Genomic DNA, 19,531 nt, shown 5'->3' on the forward strand with positions numbered 1-19,531 from the left:
ATTACATTTTGAAAGAAAATGCACAAAAACCAAATAGGAATTTTGAGATTTTTCATTTGAAGTAAATTTTAATGCTATTAAATTCACAAATATGGTAATTTAAATACCCAGTTTTGTTATCTAAAACACACATTGCAAACATACAAATATCTATTCTCTCTACATGTCAGAGCCCATTCATTTCATGGTTTGGAAATGGGGAGAATAGATCCCCTTAAACTGCAAGTCAGCAGGTGTTTCTTTACAGTTAGCTTCAGCAAAATTCATACAAAATAGTAATTAACAATGATCTTCTTTACTTGTTAACTCACAAGGAAACACCTTCAAAATTGCATTTTGTTAAAGTTTCTGTACTAAAATGTAGAAAAACTGAACTACACAAATATTGAAAAGTTAAAAATTCCTTAATTTTTTATTCCTGGTACCACTACCACAATTTACAGGGCAACATACCTGATGTAATGAAAAGAAAAAGCTACAACAGATATAAGACCTCAGGAATGTACATCTAATTGACACTGCATTGTATTAATCAATAGCTGCACTTTTTGCAAACTGTGGCTATGACAGTCCTGAACAAGAAGGGTTTCCTGTTTAAGCTGCAGTAACTTTTCTGACTATGGATCATTGTTCCTTCTGTGGCAGATTTTTACAGTTCCTCTAATGCACTTGGGACGACTGTCTCAAAGTAACCTGCAGCTTTCCTGACAACTCCTCGCTCTCTCTCCTGCTAAGAACTGTAGCCCTTTTCTTCTGAGTTTTTAGAACCTTCTGCTACCATATCCACCACTTCCACCACCAGATCCATAACCACCACCATAGGGACTTCCCAAGCTTCTTCTACCAAAACTGCCCCCCTTCATGGGTCCATAATTTGATTGCTGTTGTCCACTATAATTTCCAAAATCATTATAACTCCCACCACCACCATAGTTACCTCCAAAATTTCCTCCTTCATTGTAACCATCATATCCTCCACCACCATCACCATATCCCCCACCTTGGTTTCCATATCCTGGTCCACCACCACCATAGCCTCCTCTACTACTGTAACCAGGACCACCACCATAGTTACCACCGTCTCCTCCAAATCCATTATATCCTCCATCACCTCCTCCATAACTACCTCTGCTGTCAACACCTCCACCACCATAGCCTCCTCTTCCACCAAAGTTTCCACCAGGGCCAAAGTTACCTCCACCACCTCCAAAGTTTCCTCCACGACCCATAAAGTTGCCAGATCCACCTTCACGACCTCTTTGTGATCCAGCAGATTGCATTTCTTGTTTAGAAAGGGCCTTTTTCATTTCAGAATTATGCCCATTAATAGTGTGGTATTTCTGAACAACATTTTTATCAACTGCATCATGATCATCAAAAGTTACAAAAGCAAATCCTCTTTTTTTTCCACTCTGCCTATCTTCCATAACTTCTATGGTTTCAATCTTACCATACTTTTCAAAGTAGTCTCTCAAATTATATTCTTCTTTATTTTATTTAATACCACCAACAAAAATTTTCTTCACTGTTAGACAGGCACCAGACTTTACAGAATCCTCTCTAGAAACAGCTCTCTTTGGTTCCACTACACGCCCATCAACCTTGTGTGGTCGAGCACACATTGCTGCATCCACCTCTTCAACACAAGAGTAAGTAACAAAACCAAAGCCCCTGGAACGTTTTGTTTGGGGGTCTCTCAACACCACACAATCTGTAAGTGTGCCCCATTTCTCAAAATGTTCTCTTAAGCTATCATCTGTAATTTCAAAGCTCAGACCACCAATAAACAGTTTTCTCAACTGTTCTGTTTCCTTTGGATCATGGCCCTCCTCCCCCCAGTGGTGGCGGCGACGGCTGGAGTCATGCTGGGGGTGGCTGGGTGGTGGTTTTATCTCCATTTTGAGACCGGACTCACCTCTTCCAACTCCGAAAGTGTTAATTTCATTCTTTTACATGTAGCTGTCCAGTTTCCCCGGCACCACTTATAAGATATATTGTGTTTTTGATTCAAAGAATCAATATTGTCAAAATGACTATATTACCCAAGGCAATCTACAGATTCAACACAATCCCTATCAAATTACCAATGAACTAGAACAAAAAAAAAAATTTTAATTTGTATGGGAACACAAAAGATCCCAAATAGCCAAAGCAATCTTGAGAAAGAAAAACAGAGCCAGAAGAATCATCTCCCTGACTTCAGACTATACTACAAAGCTACAGTAATCAAAACACTATGGTACTGGCACAAAAACAGAAATATAGTTCAATGGAATAGTATAGAAAGCCCAGAAATAAACCCACACACTTATGGTCAATTAATCTACAATAAAGGGGGTCAAATTATACAATGGAGAACAATTCGTATTTTCTTTGCCTTCCTGAATATATATGTCTTGCTACCCCCTTGAAGTTAGGTATGACCATCTAACTGTCATGGCCCAATGAAATGTGAGAGGAAGGGACATTGCATCACTTTGGAAAAGTATTTAAAAGCCAGTATGTGAATTTCTATGCTATTTTCATTTACTTGTGGAAAACTTACCTTGCTATGCAGGTGACATAATATGAAATATGCAGGAATACTGAGCCACCCCATAAAGAAAAGCTGTCCTAGAGAATCTCTCCACCTTACAGTGACGTTTATGTAATAAAAAATTTGTTAGGTAAACCCCTGGGAACTAGATGCTGTTTATTTCAGCAGCATATGCTAGCCTATTCTGACTAATATACTCCTGAATAGTAACATCTCTTATTGAGTGCTCTCATGAGTAGCATGTTTATTTATTCATTCATATATGCCTCAGAATCTGGATCCCAGGTCTATCTTCTTCTCTCCTGTCCTCATAGATCATTACTCATTAAGGAGCATGGCATTTGATGATATAACCACTTGAACTTCATCTACTCTTACAGGGTCTACAATCAACCTGAATGCTTTTCATGTTCATTCGTATGATCAGTTCACCAACCTATCAAATTAGTTATTTCACTTCAGTGATCTCAACACCACTTCACCCCACATTTCATAAGCATACATGCATATTTTCATCACCTGACTCAGTTTCTCCTCTGAAATAATGGATTCATTCACCTCACTTTCTGAAAACAGCCTCCTATCCTCCAAGTTGATTCATTTAATCATGCCCTGCTATACCAAACTCATCAGGATCCCGGGGATACAGACCCTTTTATTTTAATATATTTTTATCCTAATTACTATTGATCCCATTGTTTTGATCCTTAGTAATCCTAATCCTAATGATTTTGCCCCTTTGGTCATTATTCTCAGTCCTTTCTTCATTTTCCTATCCTTTCCTACATCAAACAAAACCTTACTTTGAATAATCAGAAATGTCTGCCTTCTCTGCCTCTTCACCTTATAAGTACCTACAACTAGTTAGATTGATCCAACTATAAACTTGTGCTCACCAAGACCAACTGGATCCTCCTATACTCCTTGGAAATACTAAGAGTTCTTCTCAATTCTCTCTCTCATTTTCACAAAAGTCCCCCTTTGTCCCGAAATCTCAACTTGAGTCATTCATGGCTTTTCATCATAAAAATGATAAGAGGGGAACCCCTTTGAATTCCCAACCTTAAGACCTACAAAGCTACGTGCATTAATAATCATCCTTTTTGAGGAGGACATTCAAGATGGCAGAGGAGTAAGACATGGAGATCACCTTCCTCCCCACAAATACATCAAAAATACATCTGCATGTGGAACAACTCCTATAGAACACCTACTGAATGCTGGCAGAAGATCTCAGACTTCCCAAAAGGCAAGAAACTCCCCCACATACCTGGGTAGGGCAAAAGAAGAAACAGAGACAAAAGAATAGGGATGGGACCTACACCTCTGGGAGAGAGGTGCGAAGGAGGAAATGTTTCCACACACTAGGAAGCCTCTTCACTGGTGGAGATGGGGTGTGGGGGGGGAAGCATCAGAGCCATGAAGGAGAGCACAGCAACAGGGGTGCAGAGGGCAAAGTGGAGAGATTCCTGCACAGAGGATTGGTGATGACCAGCACTAACCAGCCTGAGAGGCTTGTCTGCGCACCCGCCAAGGCAGGTGGGGGATGGGAGCTGAGGCTTGGGCTTCGGAGCTCAGATCCCAGGGAGAGGTTTGGGGTTGGCTGCATGAACACAGACTGAAGGGGGCAAGTGTGCCACAGCTAGCTAGTAGGGAGTCCAGGAAAAAGTCTTGAACTGCCAAAGAGGCAAGAGATCATTGTTTCGGGGTACACAAGGAGAGGGGATTCAGAGCATGGCCTAAACAAGCTCCAGAGATGGGTGTGAGCCCCAGCTATCAGCGTGGACACCAGAGACGGGCATGAAACGTTAAGGCTGCTGCTGCAGCCACCAAGGAGCATGTGTGCAAGCACAAGTCACTATCCACACCTCCCCTCCTGGGAGCCTGTGCAGCCTGCCACTGCCAGGGTCCCGGGATCCAGGGACAACTTCCCCAGGAGAACACAGGGCACGCCTCAGGCTGTTGCACCATCACGTTGCCCTCTGCCACTGCAGGCTAGCCCGCATACCATACCCCTCCCTTCCCCTGGTCTGAGGGAGCCAGAGCACTCTAATCAGCAGCCACTTTAACCCCATCCTGTCTGGGTGAAGAACAGACGCCCTCAGATGATCTACACACAGAGGCAGGGCAAAATCCAAAGCTGAACTCCAAGAGCTGTGCAAACAAGGAAGAGAAAGGGAAATCTCTCCCAGCAGCCTCAGGAGCAGTGGATTTAATCTCCATAATCAACTTGATGTACCCTGCATCTGTGGAATACCTGAATAGAGAATGAATCATCCCAAAATAGAGGCGGTGGACCTTGGGAGCATCTGTAGACATGGGATATGTTTTCTAGTTTTATGTTTATCTTACTTTAGTATTTAGAGCTTATTACCATGTATAGATTGGTTTATTGATTTAGTTGTTCTCTTCCTTTTATATATATATATATATAGTTCCTTTTTCTCTATTTCTGAGTGTGTATGTGTATGCTTCTTTGTGTGATTTTGTCTGTATAGCTTTGCTTTTACCATTTGTCCTAGGGCTCTGTCTGTACTTTTGTTTTTTTTGTATAGTTTATAGCACTTGCTATCATTGGTAGATTTGTGTATTGGTTTGGTTGCTCTTTTCTTTCTTTCTTTTTTTAAAATTAATTTTTAATTTTTAATTTTAATAATTTTATTTACATTATTTTATTTTATTTTTCTTTCTCTTTTTTTTCTTGCTTTTCTTCCTAGCTGTGTGGCTTACAGTGTTTTGCTGCTCCAGCCCGGTGTCAGGTCTGAGCCCCTTAGGTGGGAGACCCAAATTCAGTACGTTGGACAATCAGAGACATCCCGTCTCCATGTAACATCAAACAGCAAAAGCTCTCCCAGAGATCTCCATCTCAACATTAAGACACAGCTCCACTGAACGACCAACAAACTACAGTGCGGGACATCCCATACCAAACAACTAGCAAGACAAGAACACAACCCCACCCATTATCAGAGAGGTGGCCTAAAATCATAATAAGTTCACAGACACACCAAAACACAACACCAGACGCAGTCCTGCCCACCAGAAAGACAACTACCAGCCTCATCCACCAGAACACAGGCACTAGTCCCCTCCACCAGGAAGCATACACAAGCCACTGAACCAACTTAACCCACTGGGGGCAGACGCCAAAAACAACAGGAACTATGAACCTGCAGCCTGCAAAAAGGAGACCCCGAAGAGAGTAAGTTAAACAAAATGAGAAGACAGAGAAATACACAGCAGATGAAGGAGCAAGGTAAAAATACACCAGAACAAACAATTGAAGAGTAAATAAGCAGTCTACCTGAAAAAGAATTCAGAGTAATCCCAATGAAGATGATCCAAAATATTGGAAATAGAATGGAGAAAATACAAGAAACGTTTAACAAGGACCTAGAAGAACTAAAGAGCAAACAAACAATGATAACAAAATAACTGTAACTAAAAATTCTCTAGAAGGAATCAACAGCAGAATAACCGAGGCAGAAGAATGAATAAGTGACCTGGAAGACAAAATAGTGGAAATAAATGCCCCAGAACAGTATAAAGAAAAAAGAATCAAAAGACTTGAGGACAGTCTCAGAGACCTCGGGGACAACATTAAATGCACAAACATTAGAATTCTAGGGGTCCCAGAGAAGAAGAGAAAAAGAAAGGAACTGAGAAAATATTTGAAGAGATTATAGTTGAAAACTTCCCTAATATGGGAAAGGAAATAGTTAATCAAGTCTAGGAAGTGCAGAGAGTCCCATAAAGGATAAATCCAAGGAGAAACACACCAAGATACAAACTAATCAAACTATCAAAAATTAAATACAAAGAAAAAATATTAAAAGCAGCAAGGGAAAAACAACAAATAACTTACAAGGGAATCCCCCTAAGGTTAACAGCTGATTTCTCCACAGAAATTCGGCAAGCCAGAAGGGAGTGGCAGGACATATTTAAAGTGATGAAAGGGAAAAACTACAACCAAGATTACTCTACCTGGGAAGGATCTCATTCAGATTTGACAGAGAAATTAAAATCTTTACAGACAAGCAAGAGGTAAGAGAATTCAGCACCACCAAACCACCTTTACAACAAATGCTAGAGAAACTTCTCTAGGCAGGAAACACAGGAGAAGGAAAAGACCTACAAAACAAACACAAAAGAATTAAGAAAATGGAAATAGGAATATACATATCAATAATTACCTTAAATGTAAATAGATTAAATGCTCCAACAAAAAGAAATAGACTGGCTGAATGCATACAAAAACAAGACCCAAATATATGCTGTCTACAAGAGACCTACTTCAGACCTAGGGACACATACAGACTAAAAGTGAGGGGATGGAAAATGGAAATCAAAAGAAAGCTGGAGTAGCAATCTCATAACAGACAGAATAGACTTCAAAATAAAGACTATTACAAGAGACAAATAAGGACACTACATGATGATCAAGGGATCAATCCAGGAAGAATATATAACAATTGTAAATATTTATGCACCCAACATACGAGCACCTTAATACATAAGGCAAATGCTAACAGCTATAGAAGGGGAAATCAACAGTACACAATAATATTAGGGGACTTTAACACCCTACTTTCACCAATGGACAGATTATCCAAAATGAAAATAAATAAGGAAACACAAGCTTTAAATCATACATTAAACAAGGTAGACTTAATTGATATTTGTAGGATAGTCCATCCAGAAAAAACAGAATACACATTCTTCTGGACTGTTCAAGGAACATTCCCCAGGATAAATCATATCTTGGGTCATAAATCAAGCCTTGATAAATTTAAGAAAATTGAAATTGTACCAGGTATCTTTTCCTAAAACAACATTATGAGATAAGATATCAATCACATGAAAAAATCTGTAAAAACAAAAAATACAAACACATGGAATCTAAACAATACACTACTAAAAAAACAAGAGATCACTGAAAAAATCAAAGAGGAAATCAAAAAATACCTAGAAAAATATGACAATGAAAACACAATGAGCCAAAACCTATGGGATGCAGCAAAAGCAGTTCTAAGAGGGAAGTTTATAGCACTATAATCGTACCTCAAGAAACAAGAAACATCTCAAATAAACAACCTAACCTTACATCTAAATCAATTACAGAAAGAACAAAAAAATCCCAAAGTTAGCAGAAGGAAAGAAATCATAAAGATCAGATCAGAAACAAATGAAAAAGAAACGAAGGAAATGATAGCAAAGATCCATAAAACTACAAGTTGGTTCATTCAGAAGATAAACAAAATTGATAAACCATTAGCCAAACTCATCAAGAAAAAAAGGGAGAAGACTCAAATCAATAGAATTAGAAATGAAAAAGGAGAAGTAACAACTGACACTGCATAAAAACAAAGGATCATCAGCAATTACTACAATCAACTATATGCCAATAAAATGGACAACCTGGAAGAAATGGACAAATTCTTAGAAAAGCACAACCTTCCAAGACTGAACCAGGAAGAAATAGAAAATATAAACAGACCAATTACAAGCACTGAAATTGAGACTGTGATTAAAAACCTTCCAACAAACAAAAGCCCAGGACCAGATGGCTTCACATGCAAATTCTATCAAACATTTAGAGAAGAGCTAACACCTATCCTTCTCAAACTCTTCCAAAATGTAGCAGAGGGAGGACCACTCCCAAACTCATTCTACAAGGCCACCATCACCCTGATACCAAACCAGACAAAGATGTCACAAAGAAAGAAAACTACAGGGCAATATCACTGATGAACATAGATGCAAAAATACTCAACAAAATACTAGCAAACAGAATCCAACAGCACATTTAAAGGATCATACACCATGATCAAGTGGGGTTTATCCCAGGAATGCAAGTATTCTTCAATATATACAAATCAATCAATGTGATCAAACATTCACAAAATGAAGGAGAAAAACCATATGATCATCTCAATAGATGCAGAAACAGCATTTGACAAAATTCAACACCAATTTATGATAAAAACCCTCCAGAAAGTAGGCATACAGGGAACTTACCTCAACATAATAAAGGCCATATATGACAAACCCACAACCAACATTGTTCTCAATGGTGAAAAATGGAAACCATTTCCACTAAGATCAGGAACAAGACAAGGTTGTCCACTCTCACCACTGTTATTCAACATAGTTTTGGAAGTTTAAGCCACAGCAATCAGAGAAGAAAAAGAAATAAAAGGAATCCAAATGAGAAAAGAAGTAAAACTGTCACTGTTTGCAGATGACATACTATACATAGAGAGTCCTAAATATGCTTCCAGAAAACTACTAGAGCTAATCAATGAATTTTGTAAAGTAGCAGGATACAGTTTTAATGCACAGAATTCTCTTGCATTCCTATACACTGATGATGAAAAATCTGAAAGCAAATTTAAGGACACACTCCCATTTACCATTGTAAAAAAAAGAATAAAATACCTAAGAATAAACCTACCTAAGGAGACAAAAGACCTGTATACAGAAAACTATAAGACACTGATGAAAGAAATTAAAGGTGATACAAACAGATGGAGAGATATACCATGTTCTTGGATTGGAAGAATCAACATTGTGAAAAGGACTATACTACCCAAAGCAGTCTACAGATTCAATGCAATCCCTATCAAACTACCGCAGGCATTTTTCACAGAACTAGAACAAAAAAATTCACAGTTTGTATGGAAACACAAAAAAGCCCCGAATAGCCAAAACATTCTTGGGAAAGAAAAACGGAGCTGGAGGACTCAGGTTCCCTGACTTCAGACTATACTACAAAGCTACAGTAATCAAGACAGTATGCTACTGGCACAAAAACAGAAATATAGATCAATGGAACAGGATAGAAAGCCCATAGATAAACCCACACACATATGGTCACTTTATCTTTGATAAAGGAGGCAAGAATATACAATGGAGAAAAGACAGCCTCTTCAATAAGTGGTGCTGTGAAAAATGGACAGCTACCAGTAAAAAAAATGAAATTAGAACACTCCCTAAACCATACACAAAAATAAACTCAAAATGGATTAAAGACCTAAATGTTAAGGCCAGACACTATAAAACTCTTAGAGGAAAACATAGGCAGAACACTCTATGACATACATCACAGCAAGATCCTTTTTGACCCACCTCTTAGAGAAATGGAAATAAAAACAAAAATAAACAAATGGGACCTAATGAAACTTAAAAGCTTTTGCACAGCAAAGGAAACCATAAACAAGACCAAAAGACAACCCTCAGAATGGGAGAAAATATTTGCAAATGAAACAACTTACAAAGGATTAATCTCCAAAATATACAAGCAGCCCATGCAACTCTAATATCACAAAAACAAACAACCCAGTCCAAAAATGGTCAGAAAACTTAAATAGACATTTCTCCAAAGAAGATATACAGATTGCCAACAAACACACAAAAGATTGCTCAACATCACTAATCATTAGAGAATTGCAAATCAAAACTACAATGAGATATCACTTCACACAAGTCAGAATGGCCATCATGAACAAATCTACAAACAATAAATCCTGGAGAGGGTGTGGAGAAAAGGGAACCCTCTTGCACTGTTGGTGGTAATGTAAATTGATACAGCCACTATGGAGAACAGCATGGAGGTTCCTTAAAAAACTAAATTAGAACTACCATATGACCCAGCAATCCCACTACTGAGCATATACCTTGAGCAAACCATAATTCCAAAAGAGTCATGTTCCACGATGTTCATTACAGCTCTATTTACTATAGCCAGGACATGGAAGCAACCTAAGTGTGCATCGACAGATGAATGGATACAGAAGGTGTGGCACATATATACAATGGAGTATTACTCAGCCATAAAAAGAAATTAAATTGAGTTATTTGTAGTGAGGTGAATGGACCTAGAGACTGTCATACAGAGTGAAGTAAGTCAGAAAGAGAGAAACAAATACCATATGCTAACACATATATATGGAATCTAACAAACAAAAAAAAAAGGGTTCTGAAGAACCTGGGGCAGGATAGGAATAAAGATACAGACACACAGAATGGACTTGAGGACACAGGGAGGGCAAAGGGTAAGCTGGAACAAAGTGAGAGAGCGGCATGGACATATATACAATACCAAATGTAAAATAGATAGCTAGTGGGAAGCAGCTGCATCACACAGGGAGATCAGCTTGGTGCTTCGTGACTACATAGAGGGGTGTGATAGGGAGGGTGGGAGGGAGACAGAAGAGGGAGGCAGTATGGGGTATATGTACACATAGAGCTGATTCACTTTGTTATACAGCAGAAAGTAACATACCATTGTAAATCAATTATACTCCAATAAAGATGTTAAGAAAAAAAACATCCTTTTATTTATCATGTACTCTGTTGATTTTCTCCACTCCTCCCTGTGTCTCCAAACACTTCCTTTTCTAACTCCTTCTTATTAGTATTTTACTATGACCATGATTCTTTCCTTTTTATAATTACTCAACCACTAAAATTATCCCTCTTAATTCTACCTGAAATACTTTCATCAATTACTTACATGTTGCTAAATAAATGCAACAAACCTCATCATATAACCATATTTTTATACAGGTGGTCACTTTCTTCTTCTTCTTTTTAAAAATTTTATTGAAGTATAGTTGATTTTCAATGTTGTGTTAGTTTCTGCTCTACAGTAAAGTGAATCAGTTATATGTATACATATATTCACTCTTTTTTAGATTCTATTCCCATATAGGCCATTACAGAGTACTAAGTAGAGTTTCCTATGCTATACAGAAGGTTCTTATTAGTAGTCTATTTTTTATATAGTAGTGTGTATATGTCAATCCAAATCTCCCAATTTATCCCTCCCCCCCATCCCCTGGTAACCATAAGTTTGTTGTCTGCATCTGTGACTATACTTCTGTTTTATAAATAAGTTCATTTGTACTAGTGTTTTTTTTAGATTCCACATATAAGTGATGTCATATGATACTTGTGTTTCTGTGTACTTACTTCAGTACAACAATCTCTAAGTCCATCTATGTTTCTGCAAATGGCATTATTTTGTTCTTTTATAGGGCTAAGTAGTATTCCATTGTATATATATACTGAGTGGTATCCCACATCTTCTTTATCCATTCTTCTGTTGATGGACATTTAGGTTGCTTCCATGTCCTGGTTGTTTTAAATAGTGCTACAATGAACATTGGGGTGCATGTGTCTTTTTGAGTTAAGGTTTTCTCTGGGTATATGCCCAAGAGTGACACTGGGTTGTATGTTGGCTTCAGTTGCCCCCATGCTTTCTTGATTTTCCCTTACTATTCCTACCTGGTTATCTCAGCCTAAGTTACAGAATATTCTTCTACCTCCAGGTCCTTGTCTGTCTACATTCAGGTTTCATCCTCGGTGTGAAATCTCTTCTGAATCCCTACTCTTCTTAATCCTGAGAGATCACATATACATTTATTACCTCTACTATCTACAAAGATTATATATTAATGATTTACAAATATTTATCTAGAGAACAGACCTCTCTCTAAGTTCCTTTTGTTTACTACATGTCTCAGTGTAGTTGTCTCATAAGAATCTCATACACAATCTAAACAAACTAAAATTTTGGAATAAACCAAAGTCACCCAAGAAACAAGAAATAGAGCACATAAGGCACAAGGAGTTTCCAGGTTGATGATGGAAGCACACAGGGTGAATCAATGCAACAGACATAGAGGTCAAGTATTCCCAATTGAAATGTGAGGACAGAAGCCCAGGAAAGATGTCTCCAAGATGAGAAGCTGGCAAAATATCTACTATGTTTAGAGAAATTTAAAAGATGTCTCTGTAAATAGAGTGGAGATTAACTAGCAATAGATATATAGAAAATGAAACAAACTACAACATTAGATATTAACTCCATTAGACCTTAGATATTAACATTAACTCCAAGAAAAGCAAAAAATTAGCAAGAAAAGAAACGTAATCATAGAACACTTCTTGAGTCACCTGTGAATAATCAAATAATGTGATATAACAATACTGAAAAAATAAGAAGAGGTATAAAGTTGAACTGAAAAAATAAGGAATAGCAACATAAACAGAGGTATTTATCAGAATAGTCAATTTAAAAGATATGAACATGTTTATCTCAAGGTAGTAGAAGTCAGGAGAGGAGAGAATGGGGCAGATGGCTGCTATTATTAAATATTGACTACTAGAACCAACAAGGACCTACTGTACAGCACAGAGAACTCTGTTCAATATTCTCTCATAACCTAAATGGGAAAAGAATTTGAAAAAGAATAGATAGATGTATATGTATAACTGAATCACTTTGTGTACACCTGAAACTAACATTGTTAAACAACTATACTCCAATATAAAATAAAAATTTTAAAAAAATATACTAGCCTATGAGTATTATTTTATTTTTAAAATAATGTACATGTGCTACTTTGATAAAAATTGAAAACATCAAAAGTTTTATAATATATGTCTTGCTTTTGTCTAAATGCAGGAGGTGTGAGCTACAAATTATCATCTAGGTAGAAAAAGTAAAATACCACAAAAAGAGTAGATGAGTTGATAAATAGAAGATGTAGCACATTGGTGCATGTAAAATGAGAGAGTATTTGGTTGGTTAGTTGGGTAATCAGGAAAACTAGGAGACAAGAAACAGAATAAAGTCTACATAGGAAGTGGTTGCTAAGCTCCTTGAAAGTGAGTAACATGTATAATTTGCTTTATATACAGTAGGTAGTTTAAATTATTATGGAAAGAAATACTTTGGCAAAATACCTGAAAAGTAGATGAAAGCACATTTAGAGCAAACTTTAATACTGGTGCTGAAACCCCTGTGATGGTACATGAAAAGTTATTTTCTGAATATATTTTGAAAATGTTGGGGTGGAGAATAACCTAGGGTTGACATATAAAATACAGAATGCCCAGTTACATTTTATTTGCAGAAAAACAACATATTTTTATGGGTTCCCCAATATTGTATGAAACATAATTAAAAGATTTTTCATTGTTTATCTAAAATTCAAATTTAACTGAGCATCCTATATTTTTATTTGCTAATTCTGGCAACCCAAGGATAAACCAATTGTTAAAGACCTAGAAGGTAAATAATACAAATACAGACATTCTGGTTAAAAGTAGAAAATTATAATAGCTAAAATTTTAAACTAATTTAAGAACCTGAAAATGAAGAGTAGGGTAATGAGCGTTCTGAAAGGAAAACCCTGACATAAGAGATCCCCTTACCCTTGGTGAATACCAAAAAAGTGTGTTTTTGTATAATGATGATGTTAGCTTTCCTAACTGGATGAACATCATCATAAGGCTACTCTCCTGTTCCATATTCAAAGGAATCAATCATCTTCCTGATGGACACATCTAAATTTCTAGCCAAGAGCAACTAAAACAGGGAGATATTCATGAGTTCCAGGCAAATTAAACTCTAAAGCAGGTTGTCAAACTATGGCCCACTGACCTGTTCTTGTAAATAAAGTTTTATTAGAACACAGCCATGCCCATTCATTTATACATTGTCCATGGCTGCTTTTACACTACAAAGGCAGAGCTGAGTAGGTGTCACAAAGACCTTATGGCCCACAAAGCTAAAAAAAAATTACTATCTGATCCTTTATAGAAAAAGTTTGCCAACTGTTACTCTAAAGGCTACCTTGACCAGCAAGGACACAGCAGAATCAGGCAAAGAGAAGCTCTGAACAGGCCTACAACCTACAACCAAACCTTCTCTTCGATAGCAAAATTTCAATGAGGTCTAATTGGACTGAGGAGACATCGGAGTTAGACGGAATTAAGCAGTGAATATTAAAAATATTTATAGATTTTATTATTTTATTTTAAGTCACCTTTATTTTTTTTAATTTTTATTGAAATATAGTTGATTTACAGTGTTGTCTTAGTTTCAGGTGTACAGCAAAGTGATTCAGTTATACAAATAAATACATTCATTTTTTACCTTCTCTTCCATTATAGGTTATTACAAGATATTGAGTAGAGTTCCCTGTGTTATACAGTAGGTCCTTGTTGGTTATCTATTTTATATATAGTAGTGTATATATTTTAATCCCAAACTCCTAATTTATTTTTGATCATCTTTCTTCAAAAGAGCTTTTCTCTTATGTTTAATATCTACTTAACATTTAATTTTAAATTATTAGATTTTATTAAAAGTGTAATCAACTAGGTCATATGCATTCTCTTCATATCTTTAGTTGGGCTTGCTTGGCAAAGAACCTGCTTGTTGAGTTTATACTCAAGATACTTTCACCTGGCAGTAGTGGCTGACACAGAGATATAGGTACAGTAAGTCCCCTACATACAAACAAGTTCCATTTAGAGAGTGCGTTCGTAAGTACAATTTGTTCTTAAGTCAAACAAAGTTAGCCTAGGTACCCAACTAACCCAATCAGCTATATAGTACTGTACTGTAATAGGTTTATAATACTTTTCACACAAATAATACATAAAAAACAAACAGGAAAAATAAAGAAAGCACTTTTAATCTTACAGTACAGTACCTTGAAAAGTACAGTAGTACAGTACGATAGCTGATGTTTCTTAACAGTACCAGCTACATCACCGCTGCTTTTATGCTTCCTTCCAGACATCCTGGGCTTGAAATAAAGATATTGTACTACTGTACTCTATACAATACTGTACAGTAAAGTACACAAAAGCACAGCCACTTGTAGAGGATGCATGCACATGACAATGTACACCAGACACGTGAAGTAACTTATGTGATTGGACATGTGAATGCACATTCGCATCTTTGAAAATTCACAACTAGGGACTTCCCTGGTGGTCCAGTGGGTAAGACTCTGTGCTCCCAATGCAGGGGACCCGGGTTCAATCCCTGGTTGGGGAACTAGATCCCACATGCATGCTGCAACTAAGAGTCCACATGCCGCAACAAAGATCTCGTGTGCCGCAACAAAGATCTCGTGTGCCACAACTAAGATCGGGGCAGCCAAAATAAATAAATATTTTGAAAAAAGAAAGTTCGCAACTTGAAAGTTCATATGCAGGGGACTTACTGTATTTGGTCTTAGAATGAAAATAAGAGATAAAGTTTATTGGAATTAACTTTGTAAGTTCAACGTATTTCGATAACAGCATCATTTTATACCAGAATTATAATTTATATTTTGTCTTTAACTTTTTAGCCAATTTGAGGTACTGTAAAAATGTAACCTTAGAAACGAAAATTATAAAACTGCTTATAGGATGAAAGTTACTCATTTTCTCAAAAAAAAAAGTTGCAGAAAGACTGTTCACTGAAATGTCATAAGTAACAAAATCTGTTTTTTACCAACTCACACAGATGTACATGCTTTTTTAAAAAAATAATAATTCTATACAATAAAAATAGATTTGTTTTTCTTCCATACATTTACCATGACTTATTCTCTCATTAAAATATGAAATATACCAAAAGAGAGAACCTGTTAGGTTTTAAGTTAACTGCTTTAAGATAAATAGTTTAATCACTTAAAATTATTTTATGAAACAAAAATTGTTTTTGAAAGAAAATATGGCTTTGTCTTTTCTCCTTGAGGTAAGATAAATATAATTATCAAAAAGCACACTGACATGAAAAGCTTAAGGGTTTCACATAAATGGTTTTTTTAAATGTTAACAATTTTTACTTGTTTGAAAAGTTTTCTTGAGATATAATTAACAAACACATAATTCATCCATTTAAAGTTTTCAATTCAGTGTTTTTTTACTATAGTCACAGCATCATACAATCATCATCACAACCTAATTTTACATTTTTGTCCCTCCTGAAAAAAAAAAAAAAAAGCTTATCATATCCTCATTCATTTCCACCCACTCCACCCCCAAGCTTAGGTAACCACGAATCTATTTTCAACCTCCATAGATTTGCATATTCTGGATATTTCATAGGAATGGGGTCATACAATATGTGGTATTTTGTGACTGTCTTTTTTTACTTAGCATGTTTCCAGGTTTCATCCATTTTGCAGCATGTATCAGTACTTGATTTCTCTTTATTGCTGAATACTATTCCTGTGTATGGTTATATCACATTTTATTTTTCCATTCATCAGTGAATAAATGGACATCTGTGTTGTTTCTACTTTTTGGCTACTATGGATAATACTTCTCTGAAATTCATGTACAGGTTTTTTATTTGAACATATGTTTTCATTTATTTTGGGTCCATAATTTAAAAAAAAAAAAGAATTGCTAGGCCATACAGGAACTCTGTGCTAATTTTTTTTCTGTCTCAATAAGTTTTTTTTAACATCTTTATTGGAGTATAATTGTTTTACAATGGTGTGTTAGTTTCTGCTTTATAATAAAGTGAATCAGCTATACATATACATATATCCCCGTAACTCCTCCCTCTTGCATCTCCTTCCCACCCTCCCTATCCCACCCCTCTAGGTGGTCACAAAGCACCAAGCTGATCTCCCTGGGCTATGAGGCTACTTCCCACTAGCTATCTATTTTACATTTGGTAGTGTATATATGTCCATGCCACTCTCTCATGTCATCTCAGCTTACCCTTCCCCCTCTCCGTGTCTGCAAGTCCATCCTCTACTTCTGCGTCTTTATCCCTGTCCTTCCCCTAGGTTCTTCAGAAACTTTTTTTTTTTTTAGATTCCATATATATGTGTTAGCATATGGTATTTGTTTTTCTCTTTCTGACTTACTTCACTCTGTATAACAGACTCTATGTCCATCCACCTCACTACAAATAACTATTTAGTTTCTTTTTATGGCTGGGTAATATTTCATTGTATATATGTGCCACATCTTCTTTATCCATTCATCTGTCAATGGACACTTAGGTTGCTTCCATGTCCTGGCTATTGTAAATAGAGCTGCAATGAACATTGTGGTACATGACTCTTTTTGAATTATGGTTTTCTCAGGGTATATGCCTAGTAGTGGAATTGCTGGGTGGTATGGTAGTCCTATTTTTAGTTTTTTAAGGAACCTCCATGCTCTTCTCCATAGTGGCCATATCAGTTTACATTCCCACCAACAGTGCAAGAGGGTTCCCTTTTCTCCACACCCTCTCCAGCATGCGCTTAATATTTTGAGGAAATGCCAGACTTTTCCAAAGAGCTATATCATTTTATATTTCCACTAGCAACACATGAGGGTTCTGGTTTCTCCACATTCTCACCAATACTTGCAGTTGTCCTTTTTATTATAGTCATCTATTAATTATGATGTCTCATCTCATTGGACTTTTAATTTGTATTTCTCTAGTGACTAATGTTACTGAGCATCCCTTCAAGTGCTTACTGGCCATGAATCTTCTTTGCAGAAATGACTATTCAGATCCTATATCCATTTTTAAATTGGGTTACTGAGTCCTTTTACTATTGAATTATGAGAGTTCTATATATACTGGATACAGGTCCCTTATCACATACATGACTTGCAGAAATTTTCTCCCATTCCATAGATTATCTTTCCACTCTCTTGATGGCATTATTTTCAGCACAAAAGTTTTAAATTTTGATGTAGTCCAGCTTACCTGTTTTTTTCTTTTGTCATTTGTGCTTTTAGTGTTATATTTAAGAAACCATTGCCTAACCCAAGGTCATGAAGATTTACTCCTACAATTTATTCTAAGAGTTTTGTAGTTCTAATTTGTACATTTAGGTCTACAATTCATTTTGTGTTATTTTTGTGTATGGTATGAAATAGCAGTCCAACTTCATTCTTCTACATGTGGAAACCCAGTTTCCCAGAACTATTTGCTGAAAATTATTCTTTTTCTGATTGAATTGTCATAGCAACCTTGCCAAAACTCAGTTGACTATAAATATGAGAGTTTATTTCTGGACTCTCAATTCTATTCCATTGATCCATATCTCTAACCATATCCCAGTACCACATTGTCTTGATTATTGTAGTTTTGTGGTAAGTTTTAAAATCATGAAGTATTAATGCTCTAGTACTCCTTTACAAAATTGTTTTGGCTGTTCGGGCTCTCTTGCATTTTCATAAGAATATCAGAATCAGGTTAAAGTAGTGCTCTTCCCTTGGAGCAGCAGCTAGGTGGACAAAGGGAGAACCAGTCATCTCCGTGTGCCTACAACTGGAGTCGTGAGGGATGAGATATGGCAGCCTGTCTCTCCAGGGGTGAAACTTTAGCCCAAGCTGGGAGTTGGAGGGAAAGGGATCCCTGGTCTTTCTGACTGTACATAGCTGGGATACAGCTTCTCAACACAGGGCTGGGGTGTAGGTGGGCAGCAGTGTCAGGGAACAAGACATGACTTCAATGCCACAACTCTGCTCTTACTGAAAGCTAGTAGAGTTTCTTGAATGAATTTTTTTCCAGTCTCTGTATGCCTTAAACAAACCTTAAATGTTTCATTTTTTATCATTTTCATCAGTTAAATTGTTGTTTGCTAAGGAAAGAGACTACCAAGCTCCTTACTTTGCCATTGCAGAAGTCCCTGCACTCTGTACATAAACTTTAAAAAATCTACCTGATGATTATAACATCACTTTGAGTTGAGGAGTAGCAGATATTATTTCCATTTTTCTAATAAGGTAAAACAGTTTAAATGTAGAAATAAAAACTGTACACCGGGAAATAAAACATATGTCTCACAACCAACTGGTTTCATCAGTCCAAGCTGCCTCTGTGGTGGTATAAGTCTGGAGAAAAAGTTCAATGAATTTAATTTACCTTCTAAAATACCTTTGATACTGTGATCCCATGTTTTTATTCTATTATGACAATGTTCAAGAACTTTGCAAAGACAGCCAGAACTAGCCAGGTAATAATTTTGTCAAATGTTGGCAAAGTATACTACTTCACTATATTTAGTAGGACTCCTCCTTAACAGAAAACATGCCAAAACAAAATAGACTACATTAAAAATGTAGTTAAATTTCCCAATGTTTTTTCTTTTGGTTACATGTTAAACAGTTTAAAGAAAGCAACAGCATATTTAGTGAAAGTGCTAAAAATGAATGAATGCTTAATAAATGCTATGGCTACATGCA

The 19,531-nt window shown here is 36.5% G+C and overlaps 1 pseudogene across 1 annotated transcript; it reads right to left on the reverse strand.

Annotated features, from left to right (window-relative positions):
- Nucleotides 1-532: 532 nt before the first annotated feature.
- On the reverse strand, nucleotides 533-1,898 carry LOC309798879 (heterogeneous nuclear ribonucleoprotein A3-like; annotated as a pseudogene). Its single transcript has one exon. The product of its transcript is annotated as a heterogeneous nuclear ribonucleoprotein A3-like (transcript).
- Nucleotides 1,899-19,531: the final 17,633 nt, after the last annotated feature.

Source organism: Mesoplodon mirus (genome assembly GCF_964341445.2).
Source record: "Mesoplodon mirus genome assembly, chromosome: 2".
NCBI classification, from domain to species: Eukaryota; Metazoa; Chordata; class Mammalia; order Artiodactyla; family Ziphiidae; genus Mesoplodon; species Mesoplodon mirus.